This window comes from Camelus bactrianus, chromosome 11 (assembly GCF_048773025.1).
Source record: "Camelus bactrianus isolate YW-2024 breed Bactrian camel chromosome 11, ASM4877302v1, whole genome shotgun sequence".
Taxonomy (NCBI): Eukaryota; Metazoa; Chordata; class Mammalia; order Artiodactyla; family Camelidae; genus Camelus; species Camelus bactrianus.
The window spans coordinates 23,212,662-23,225,225 of record NC_133549.1 but is presented as its reverse complement, the minus strand read 5'-3'; the positions used below and the strand labels follow the sequence as shown (position 1 = coordinate 23,225,225).

General features: G+C 50.9%; 1 long non-coding RNA gene across 3 annotated transcripts; it reads right to left on the bottom strand.

Moving 5' to 3' along the window:
* Positions 1–3,476: 3,476 nt before the first annotated feature.
* Positions 3,477–12,313, bottom strand: LOC141579067 (uncharacterized). 3 transcript variants are annotated; one of them, XR_012510080.1, is made up of 4 exons: positions 12,262–12,313; positions 9,967–10,165; positions 5,783–9,439; positions 3,477–5,430 (listed from the first exon to the last, which is right to left on the bottom strand). It is a non-coding gene; the product is annotated as an uncharacterized LOC141579067 (long non-coding RNA). The 3 variants fall into 3 exon arrangements; XR_012510079.1 differs by lacking the exon at positions 12,262–12,313 and adding an exon at positions 11,305–11,854; XR_012510078.1 differs by lacking the exon at positions 12,262–12,313 and having other exon boundaries at positions 9,967–11,854.
* Positions 12,314–12,564: the final 251 nt, after the last annotated feature.

Here is a 12,564-nt window from a genome sequence, read left to right as displayed (position 1 = left end):
CCTTTTTCTCAAAAGTATAATTGTGGAGCATTTGCAAAACCTTATCACATACTTACTTGTCCAAAAAGATAACTCCTCTAAATTACAAAGAACAGAAATTGTACAAGCCATCTGCCAAATCACAAAATGCAACAAAAGCTAGGCTGGAATGCTGAAAGTCTGAAAACCAAAAGTAGATAGATAGGTAGACAGACAGACAGACAGACAGACAAATACAACCTATTTGAAAACTAAAATATTCTTCCTGTTGGGTTCAAACAGTGAATATAAATACAACAGAAAATTAGAATACAACTTGTCAAAACTTATCACACACCATCAAAGCTTTGTTTGGAGGTAAATTAATAATATACAGATGCCTTCATTATTAGAATAAAAAGACACAGTTTCCACTTCTGGGATGACAGAGTGAGTAACCCCATGGACCACTCCCTAGTGAAACAAGCAAAGCTGGCAAAAACTATTAAAAAGAACAACCAGCCAACCATTTAACGTCTCTGAGAACTGTCTTAAGGGCATATGACAAACAAAGAAATATATACTCAAGAAAATCTACTGAAACTCAGTGAGAACAGCACGAGTCTATGGCATTTCAGCCATAGCCCCCCTCCAGCTCAGCTTGACGGAAGCTCCACTCCACGTGGGTGTGGCCAGCAAGTCAGGGCTCCCTCACACCTCTTCGCTAACCCAGGTTTACACATCTCATTAGGGGACAGGCCACCAGCATTTCTCATTCCCCCAACTCCATGTTGAAAAGGCTAAATTCTTGAAGAGTATGACTAAGAGGTCAGGGCACCCTTCCTCCAAGCCACCGCCAGCGGATGGAGGCTTTATCCCTGGCAGGGCAGGTCAAGAGGACTGGGGCCCCAACCTCTTCACCCCAGCTTGCTCATAGGGCATGATTTCCAAGGAAGAGGCAAGGTGAGGCGACCAGAGGCACCCAGAACTAGAGCTCAGAGAGTCTGCACAGGGGGAAGGCAGTCCATGAGAATAGACAACTCTCTGAAGTGCGCCCAAAAGAACGGACACAATTTAAAACAGAATGTGGGGAAATTCATGCCTAAGGGCACTCTTGAAAACAACAGCCCCTCTTAATTAAGAACAAGTTAAACCCAAGCCAGTGAGTTCACCAGAGAGAACCAGGGAAAGAGCCAGCCAAGAAGAACCCCCCTGGGCTCCAAACAAACCTCAAAGACTGGTCTCAAGATCTACCCCTGCCTGAATTTAATTGGATCAGACTGTGGAGCAATTCCTGTCCTGGGGCATTTCTGAAAACAATAGGGCAATCAGCAGGTGGAGTCCATTACCTCCTGCTGAGCTGGGTACAATTACCAAGTGAAGCAGACAACTTAACAGAGAGATCAGGAAAAAACATCACCCACGACAGCCTTGCTAAGACCACTATCGTCCCAGGGTGCTGGGCTCACGCCCAAGGCTGCACCCTCTGAGGGTAAGGAAGCCTCTAAAACTGCTGCTGGTGGTGGTGGTGGTGGTGGATGCACAGCTTGGAGAATAAACTAAAAACCACAAAGCTGTGCACTTTAAATGAATGAACTATGTGATAGGTGAATTGCATCTCAACAAAATTGTTAATAGACAAAGGAATACAAAAAACAAATGACCTACATATTCATCACAATATTATTTCAAAGAAGCCAGTCATAAGAAAGGAAATAATGCAATACAAACAAAACTAAATGACTTGGGCAATTCCAAAGATGATGGAATTAATTTAAAAAATTAGTTTTTGGATATCTTGCCACTCCTGTTTCTCTTTTAAACAGCCCAGATTTCTGCAAAATGGCTCCCTGAAACGCCCTCTTTTCCAAAGACCTTGTCTTATTTGACTCTTTGGCCTTTGAGTGGAAAAGCATTTCCACTGGGTGCTCCCAGGAGAGCATCCGCTCCCTCAGACCCCTGCTGTGTCTTCCTCCTCTGAGTAATTCCCTACCAAGTGCCCCACGAGTGGGGCTGCCCGTCTGGGGTTTGGCAGTTCCACCGCCAATATAGCCCACACCCAGACGGGGACAAGTGCAGCATCCTGGGCAGCCAGGGGGAAGCCAGCACTCAGTTCTAAAGGCTTCTGGTCAGATCCCAGCCCTGGGAAAGAACCTCATCTTCCCAAAGATCCTTGGACTAGGTCACCACCCACCACTCTGTGATCAGAGGGATGTGGAAGCTACCTGATTGAAGAAGTTCTCTCCTCCCGGAACCTCAGGCTCCAAAAGGCTCTGCCACTTACTAGGCAGGTCACTTGGTCTCTTTGACCCTCAGTATCTTCATCTGCCCAGTGAGTGTACTATTGTAAGGATTAAGTAAAATATTGTATGTAAGAGTGCTTGGGACTGACTTCCTTTCTTCCTCAACATCAGTCTCCTGTCCATTCCCTCAGCTGCCTCTGCTCCTGTCCGGGAGGAAGGCATTTTCCTCTACCTTCTGGCTTCTTCTGGCTGGTCTAAGAATTAAACTGACATGAGAAAGACTAGCAGGAAAAACTCAAACAAAAGTTTAATAACATGTATACATGGGAGAGACCCAGGAAAACTGAGTAACATGCCAAAATGGCCAAAGCCATCAACTTAAATGCCACCTTCAGCTAAAGACAAAAGAAGATGTTGGGGGCAGTGGTTTGGGACTTCAAAGGGGAGGAAGGCAATTCACATGGAGCTGGAAAAGCGAATGTTTGGTTAAGAAATGTTTGCCAGGCCCTGCAGCAATGACAGGACACAGAGTGGACGCTGGTCTAAGAGTTTCCCCACCACACCCAGCCCATATTCTCTGCAGATGTCCCTGGTGATTGCACTGTTCCTGTAACAGGCCCTCCATCTAAATTCTTCAGGGAATTAGGGGGAATGTTCAAAGTTTCTTCCCAAGTCTTTTGGGCCTTAATTGTTCCTCAAAATAGTCAATACGCCAGAGACATTTGGGGGTGACAAATCTTGCTCCTTACACTCCAGACAGACTCAAACCCCTGCTTAGAGGTGGCCTGGGTTCCAAAGATCCCCAGGGTCTCCAGTGAAAGGCTGCTTCTTAGTCTGATCTAAACTTAAATTGAACTAAAGGTGAATGACCCAGAAATTAACAACCACATCCAATGAGATGGATAGGCACTACCAGTCCCCCGCCTCTTTGGACTGTTGTCTGGGTTATGGAACCAACCCTGCATCCCCAGTTGGACTGGTGAGAGGTGAAGGATGCTGGGCACTGGACAGCCTTGACAAAACCTGATACCCTCTGGTGTTTATAAACCCAGCTTCTGAGGATCTACTGTGAAAGCCAAAACTCTTGGCCATTTCTTTTCCTCAGAGTTAAGTCCAAATACGAACTATTTGGAAATAAAATCATTTATCCTTTTAGGGTTATGGGATAGGGTTAGGGGAAAATAATCCAGTGTTCAACCTAAAACACAGCAAAAGTCTGTAGACTGAAAAAATAATGCACCGCCTAAAGATTGAGAATTACGGAATTATGTTTTATTCAGCAGCTATTTCTAAGGGCTTCAAGCCAGGGATGACAGCATCTCAGATCCCTCTGAGAGACTGCTCTGAAGAGGTAGGGCAACAGCCAGGATATATAGGAGTTTTTGCAACAAAGACCAGCTACTGGAATATCAAAAGACTCCTTAATTAAAGAAAACCAGATATCTCAAGTTAAGAAATTTAATGCTTTTCTGTGTGTGGGAAGATGCAAGAGTCTGGGCTCACTGAAATCATTCCTTTGATGTGCACCTCACCTATCTAGGGTCAGTGTCTTGTCCTTTCCCATCCTGAGTCCCCTCAGGGTGCAACATGGGGGTGGCTGCAGAAGCTGGGGCTGCCTGCTTGTCTTCATCCTGAGTTCCCTTCGGATCACTGGTGGGGGCGGGTGGTAGGTAGTGGCTGGTAGGCCCTTCATCCAGTATGATTGGTGTCCTTATAAGAAGAGGAGATTGGACACAGGGACACGCAGGCTCCACACGGCTCCCTTACTGCGCTCCGGCACGAATCTCCGAGTCAAGAGCCTTCTAGTTATTTCTACTTTTCCAGTAGCAGGAAGGGAAAAAAAAAAAACAACAACAACAACTTGGATCTGAAAAGCAGAGGGAGAATTAAGAAAGTAAGAGAATAGACTTCTGCCGTCTTAAGCCACCCAGTACTTGGGGCTTTGCTCCGGCTGATGCAGGCCCCAAGCCACGGCCACGGCGGCACAGAGCTGGCAGGCCTGAGAATCCACGCTGCGGGAGGGGGTCAGCTGGGGGTGGGGGAGTGGTCCAGGGGTGCGCAGGGCAAGAGAGGGTGGGCACCAGGGAGGAAGATGAGGGGGTGCTATCTCCTGGCAGAGAGGGGCCCCGGGGAGAGTTGGAATCAGGTAAACAGAGGAAGCCTCAGGTTCCTTCCAGCTGTGGACGCCAAAATGTCTAGGCCTAGAGTCAATCAAGTCTCCTCTCTGCTTTTTTTGAAACCCTGGAGTTCCTGCCAACAGAACAAAAAGAAAGCCCCAAAAACACCTATTTCCTATCTCCAAATGTAGTTAATAACCGCAGTGCCCTGCCTCACCCCAGACTCCCCAGACTGTAAGTGACAGTCCCCCTCCTCCCCGCCAAGCTCACGCCAGGCTCAGCGCGACCCTCTCGCTGGGTCCGGCATGAACCTCCGAGTCAGGAGACATCCAGTTATTCCTACTTTTCCAGCAGCAGGAAGGAAAAAAACAACTTGGATCCGAAAAGCAGAGGGAGAATTAAGAAAGGGCCTCAGCTCCAGGCATCTTTTTTTTCTTTAACCACTAACTGGGCAATGAATAATTTATAGCCAAGAATGTTTGCGGGGAGGGGGGATAAAACTGTTGACAAGTCAAGAAAAACCTCTTAGCAGCCCAGCAGAGCGATCCATCTTCAAGAAACACGTTTCAAATGCACAGTTTGTGAAGATGCTGGTTGAGGTTGTTTCTTTTCTCCTCTTTTTTTTTTTTTTTCTTTTTTTATCTATATGGAAATCGGTGGGTGCTGAAATATGTCTGACTTCAGCACGAAGTGGGGCTGAATGACATCCCAGGCAAGAATTAAATCATCGCTTCACATGGCAAGAAATAAACATCCAAGCAAGACAGAGACCCTCGGCGCCCACAGTGGAGGAGAGTGGAGGACTTAGACTCCCCGTTTTTGAAGAGCAGGCATCTCCCCAATTCCTCCTGGAGCTGGGCATCAGGAGGGCACCACCAGGACTCTGTGACAACGGCAGCTGGGATGAAGACAACACCCCGAGAATCCCAAAGCTACAGGGTCATGCTTATTTCAAGCACCCGCCATGTTCCAGGGCCACACTCCTTCTGGGTGCTCAGTCCTCATGTCAGCTCCCTGGCTGGTGCTGACCAGGCAGCTGAGTCACTGTGTTGCCTTCCTCTCTGCTTCAGCAGGGCCACATGGGAGCTGGAGCCCTGGGGGGTCTTGTAACACTGTAAAATGTCACACAGGTACAAGACGATAGAGCCTGGCCTTGAACCTATGTCCCACCCACGTGCTCATTCCTCTCCTACAGTCTTATGAAGGCTGATTTGGTTTTCTAGTAAGTGGGAGCTATTAGGATGTCCCCCCTCCACCCGTATTCTCAGCCCCTCCCTGGCCCACCCCCATCCATGCTGGGTTCCTGGCTGAGACCCAAATCTAGACCACAGCCAAACAGCTCCCCTAGGGACAGGTTAGGTGAGGCTGGCACCATTCACTGTAATTGTATTAATTATCCACTGCTGTGTAACAAATGACCCCTACACTCAGCAGCTTGGAAACAGCAAACAGGGACTACCTCACCTCTGTGCAGTAGGAATCCAGGAGCAGCTTGTCTGAGGCCTCTTGCTCAGGGTCTCCCACGAGGCTGGAACCGAGGTGTCTGCTGGGGCTGCAGGCATTTCAAGGTTCAACTCTAAGCTCACCCACGTGGCTCCTGCCAAGGTTCTGTTCCAAGTTGTTGAATTTATGGCCTTGGTTCCTCACTGGCTGTTGGCTGGAGAGTCCCTGAGTTCTGGGTTATGCGGGCCCTTCCCTAAGGCAGCTCACAACATGGCAGCCAGCTTTCCTCAGAGCCAGCAAGAGAGCAAAAGTCATGCATAATGGAAGCCAGAGACTTTTGTAACGTAATCTCAAAGTAACACCCCATCAGGTGTGCCTATTCTTTCACTGGAGGCAAGTCACTATGTCCAGTCCACACTCAAGAGGGGGGCATTATGTGAGGGCATGAATAACCAAGAGGTTGGGATCCCTGGCAGTGATCTTAGAAGCTGCCTACCACAAAAGTCAAGAGTATTTGACATCTAGTGCTGCGTAACAAGTTGCCCCGCAGCTTCGTGGCTGAAAACAGCAATAATCACTTGTTATCTCTCCGTCTCTTTGGTCAGGAATTCCGGAGCAGCTTGGCCGGACAGTTCTGTCTCGGGGTCTGTCGTATGCTCAGGAAGGTACTCACCCAAGAATGTGTGTTTAAAGGGCCCCACCACCATCTGTAAGAAAGGGCTGGGGAGGCAGGGGGATTTTGCTCCTGCCCTCACACAGGGTACCTGGAAAAATTCCCTCAGCCCCTGATGGGGACCGCCCTGGGCTGCCTTCCCAGCTCCGCGAGTGGACAGTGCACACTGCTCTTCATCCCCAGAGTCCATTCATGTCACCTGATCCCCACCTGCCTCGCTCCCTGCTGCGGGGTCCATTGTAAACCTTGCCCCCAGCACTTCCCCAAAGCTTAGCACAGGCTCTGATCCAGTGGAAGGTCCTTGCCAAGTTGGAGCAGAGGGCAGGCGAGCGGTCCAAGACGGGGCTGAACTGAGTGATGAGCACATATCACACCGGAGGCCTTCCCACTGCCCTGTGGGAAGAACAGCCTTCCTGCCACTGGAAAGAAGCTCCCTACTAAATGCACAGGTGCTCTGAGGGGCACACTCTGCTCTGCTGGGCGTGCCGGGGTCACCTGAGCAGCTTTGTAACCGAGACAGGGCAGGAGACTCGGTCCCTCCGCCCTTACTTCCTCCCTTTCTTTACCTGACGGAGAGGATGTCCTTCAGCCCAAGGGCACAGCATGGTAGATCTGCGGGGGTGGGGGGGCACTTTTGTTTTAATGTCCTACCAATCATTTTTATGCAAACCAGGTTTAAAAGCCCCTGCTCTGAAGGCAAAGCAGCTATCCAACCCCAATTTTCTGATACAATCCCTATTTCATAGAACTCAGCAATGACAGTAATTTATATGAAAATCAGAGTCATTCTGTTTTTCTACCTGTTAAGTCCTTGAGGTAAATTAATTTACATACTTAAAAATCTGTTGATGAATCTTGTGATCCAATTTGGGGTTTTGCAAACCCCAGTTCGGGGTTTTTCACCACTCTACACCAAGCATTTCTTGACTGTTAAAAAGAAGACAGAGAAGGTCAGCTTTCAGAAAGATTTCCAAAATGAACCATTATAATGGCCTCTTCCCAAATGGATTTCCATTGATCCTGTTCATTCATTTCCTCTAATTTCGCTTCATGCGTAATGGTTTCAGAGTCTACAGAGCAAGCTAGAGAACTAGGCCTGAATATTTGATCTCCTAATAGACTCAGCAGGGACCGTGTCTGGCGTCCTCGGTGGTCCAGGTCATATTTCGAAGTCTGTGTGACCGTCCTCACCTCTACATCAGCCTCTGCGTGGCAGCGAAGGCCAAGGCTAGGTTTCCTTGCTGTTACTCATCTCCTGCTTGGTGTGGTGCCTGGCACACAGGGGGCACTCAGGAATAAGTCCCCTCATGACCCCTGTCGGGGGTGCCTGGACACCCGCTGCCCATCTACCATGTGACAGGGCCATGCCTCCCTCCTGCCAACACACGAAACCCTCGGAGGACAGAGCCACTCATGGCCATCCCCAGATGGTGAACCCTGGGAGCTGGCCTGGGTCCCCTCTGTGCAGCTCCCCCCGCCCACTGAGGACACAGCCCCACTGCAAGCTGGCTCAGAGCACAGACCACCCGTGCCACCATTCCCCTCAAATCCTCTCAGGTGACAGATACCGCCCAGATGGACAATGGCCAGCAAACATTGCGTAGCCAAAGATGACCAGCTCTAGTTTCTCAAGCTGGCCCCCCGAGAGGAGCTCTCTAGAGCCTCCGGACCACAGGCCTCTCCCTCAGGTCAGAGGCCCATCAGATTCTGCAGTGGCTCACCAGATTCTGCAGTGGCTCATCTTCATGGTTACGGCCTAGGGCTGTCCCTAGACGGTCCAGAAAGGAAAAGGGGGTAACCTTGGCTACAGGAAAAGTCAGGGCAGATCCTCACTAAATGCTTGTTCTTGACCTTCATCTGACCTTCATCCAAGTGGCCAAGCTCACAGCACACTGCAAGAGAACCCAAGACCTCAGTAAGTCCTCCTAGGCCTACAGACCAAGACCGCAGACCCCCAGCCACACCCGTGGGTCCCATCCCAGGACCAGCCCAGCCTGCCTCCCGCCTGCCCGCCCGCCTATGTCTCTCCCGGAACTTGCCAGGCCCTTCCAAGCTGGGCTTTTTACTTCTTAAGATACCCTCCCCGTGAGAGGCTTCTGCTTTCCTGAAAAGCGTATGCATGGTCCAGGGCGCCAGTCACAGAGGACACCTGGCCCGGACCCGCTGCTGGGGCCCCGCAGTCAACCAGACCGACCTCCAGCAGCCATCAGGGGACGTGCACCTCCTGCCCCCAGTGCCGCCCTGCTTTAATGCTCCTCTGGGAGCTCAGCAAATGAAAACCCCAGTTGTGAGGTGGAAAAACCTCTTAGGAGGTTAATAGCAAGTGGATAGAGCAATAAATGTGATGATTTAATTCTTAAAGGATGGCTAAGTGGGATGCTGTTTACCAAAGTCTTAGTAGACAATTACTAACAGATAATTACAAAAAGCTGCTGGATGGAGCTGCCCCCGGAAATGGCCACAGCCCCAGTCCACACAAGTCACTTTCTGGGAAGGACACCAGGCAAGGACCTCCACTGCCCTCTCTCCTCGCTCCTTCCCTGGCTCTGCCATCACTAGGAAGCTCCCCTGGGTTATCGCCTCTCTCCCCAGAGATACACCATGATGATTTTCTTTTAGGATTAATGTTCAAGTTTAATTATTGCATGTTTTTATTGAAGTATAGTCAATTTAGTGGAAGACTGCCCAGCCATAAAAAAAAAAAATGAAATAATGCAGCAACATGGATGGACCTAGAGATGATCATACTGAGTGAAGTAAGTCAGAGAAAGACAAACCCCACAATGATTTGAACCCGGCTCTTCAAGCTGCCTGCTTCCCTTTTCCTCTCCGGTTAGCAGACGGGGCAGTGGGACATTTGCTACAGCAGCATAGCTCTGGGATAAGCTTTGATGAAGGAGCTCAGAGGTACGCCTGTGACTTGAGTCTTCCCTGGCTGTCTGGGCAGGTAGAGGGCACGCTGGTTGGACCTTAGGGAACACTGGTCACCTGACCAAGAAGCTGACCTGAGAAAAGAAAGGAATCAAGTGTGCAGCCCACATAGAAAGTGGGTCTCCTTGGGCTTCCTCTGCTATCACCCAAGAGGGCACTCCATCTCCCACCCTGTGCTTCCTCCCACAGCTCCACACACACTCCCACCCCTGGAGAGATGTCCAGCCCCCAAAGCACTGTCAAGTCTTACAGATTTCACTGCAGTTTTCCTGGGGAGGTAAAGGAAGTGATTATTCTGCACATCTCAATGCAAGATTTGTTTAAATTCCAGTGTTAACATCTCTGCTCATTCCCTAAATTTTCTCTTACTGCAGTCACCTCATCCCTGAGACACTTGCCTCTCCTCCTCACCGCAGCCTCGCTGGCTCTGCTCTGCTCCCACACAACACCCCCCCACCACGATCCCTACAGATCCCCTCAGCCAGATGGCCCCCACCAGGACAACAGCCTGCAGCTGATGTCATGACCAGCTAGTTCCTCAAGCTTGTCCCTGGGAGGCGCTCTCCAGCCTTGCCAAGGGTCTCTGGACCAGAGGCCTCACCTGCCTGTCCCACAAGTCAAGGGGCCCATTCGATTCTGCAGTACGCTCATGTTCACGGTCATTCTTGGGGCTGTTCCAGTCTTGGCATCGGGGACTGCCATCCAGGTAAAGAAGGTGTTCTCTATGGTCGTGATCATCCGTCATGGACATCTTCAAGGTCATAGCTTGGGGCTGTTCCTGTCCTGGCATGAGGTACTACCTGCAAGTGAAGATATTCTCTGTGGTCATGGCCATTGGTTGTGGTCTTGTAGTCCATTCTTGCATGTCCTGTAACACCCACTCAAGGGTCCTTCAGCTGCAGGAACAGGGAGCTTCCCGCGGCAGGCAGCTCCAGGAGAAGCTGGCCCACGCCAGGCCGAGAGTGGACCTCTGACCTTTGGATCTAACCCAACAGCCTTCGAGAACACAGAACACAGTCTTTACTTTTCCTCTAACAGGTCTTTCAATGTCAAAAATGCTTCTTGTGTCTCACACAGTCTACTCTCCAGGCTGAACGCACGACCCTTTAGCCACTTCTTGAATGCCAGGAATCCAGGCACCCTCGACACCAGGGTCACTCCATGAGCAGACACCAGCTTGGTCTGCCCTTCTGAGGGGGTGGTGTCCAGGATGAGCTGATGCAATCCAAGGTGGCACAGCCATGCAGAGAGCCGCAGGACCACCCCCACATCTCAGACCCTGCCCTGCCCGCTCCTCCCCCCATGGGCTTCTGTCCTGGTGACAACGAGGACACTTGCTCTTCCAGGGAGTGTTTCAGATGCCAGTGACTGGGGCCTACTCAGATCAGTTCACAAAAAGTGGTCTTTAACAAGAAGTCTGAAAATATATCAAGGAACTCAGGGCAGAAAGTGCAGGTATGGAAAATGGGGACCAGACGCTGCCTGGGACGAGTCAGCTGCCTTCTCCAGCCCAGCGCGGCCCAGCCCAGCGCGGCCCAGCCCAGGGCTGCGCGGTTTCTCACCGCTCCTCTCTGGTTATCAGTCTCTTCATTCTTCTGTCTTCTCCGGAACTCTTTTCTCTGGACCTGCTCAAACACTCAAACATGGCTGCCCTAGCTCTAGTGCCAACATCCAACTGACAAATGTCTCTAGTCCCCCCAGATTCTGGAAGAGAAGGGGATGGAGTTGATGAGCTCATCTTGCCAGAAGACTGGATCACCTTGGATCAAGTCTCTCTATTCCAATCAGCTGTGGCCCAGCAGGGGTGAGCCCCGGTGTTTAAACATGAGGCTCACCCAGGGGAGGGTGAAGGTGCACGGACCTGCCACTCCCCCCAGGAATGTGCTCTCTACGCTGCTGACCAGATCTTTCCATCTCCCCAGCCCCACCCTGTACTCACACAGTGGACCTGATACTGAGCTTGTCCCCTTATTCTTGAATCTCTTCCTCTTCCGAGACCGCCCCCTTCATCAGCCAGTGGGGTCTTGTTTTAATTCCAGTCCTGGTTTCTAATACAGATGCTCCTCCTCCATCCTTGAGCTGTTCAAAAGTCTGATGCGTGTGTCTCTTGGGTCCCCATCTATGCTGTTAACCGCCAACGCGACCCAGGCTGGACGGGCATTGGCGGGGTGACCTTGGGCTCTTGCAGCTGGAGTCCGACCAACTGGGTTACGAACATGGTTCCTGGCTCTGCTGCCGCAACCCTGGCTTGGCCCTTCCTGCCACAACTCTGCCCTCTGATAACCACACACCACACACCCCTGCCTGACTCCCAGCCGCAGCACATCCGGACTCCCAGGTGGCTGCTCCAACCCCAACCAGTAGCTGGTGGCCCCGGCTCCATCCCTCCCAAAGACCTGGAGACACACCACGGCCTCAGAGCCTCTCTGTGGAACCTCCCTGGGTGACAGAAAGAACACACATTTCCACCTGAATTATTTTGACACGAAACACAGCAGAGCAGGCAGCCGGGCTCCTCCAGCCGGGAGTCAGCCCTGTGCAACAGGCTGAGAGCGAGTGCTGCTTGGACAGGAACCCCTCATCAGGGATGCCCAGCTGACCACAGGGAGACGCAGGGACTTCCCCAGGTTTTGAGGACACCCTTTCTCTGCAACACAGCTCCCCAAAGGAGGCGAGCAGCTCACAAATGCACACGCCAGATACACCAAACGGGGAGACAATTCTCCACTACCCCAGACAGCCCCCAGACTTTAAGAGTCATCTCAGGAGCCCCAGCACAGCTTGTCTTCAGGATTTAGATTAACATCTTCATGACCTCATTAGGGGAAAAAAAACTGCATTACACTAATGCTATTTCTATGGGGGAAAAAAATTCCAGCTTGATTTTCTAACTTACGCTTTTTCAAGATGCCAGATGAGAGCTCCTGAATCTGAAGGCAGTGAGTGACTCACTACTCAGACCCTTCTAAGGAAGGTTCTGGTAGTCGGACGGCTTCCTGCTCCCAAAGGGGAGTGGCAGAGATCCAGGGCCCCTGACCACAAAGAAAAATGGTCCTTTAACAGTTCATTCCTCCGAAGCAATGTGCTGTGAGGACGGTTATTAGACAGAATGAACAGCCTGTAGAGGAAGGTGGGGGGAGCGAGGCCATGGACAGGAGGGTCGGCTCCCTGTCTCTTCTCCCCCAGACAGAAGCCACCT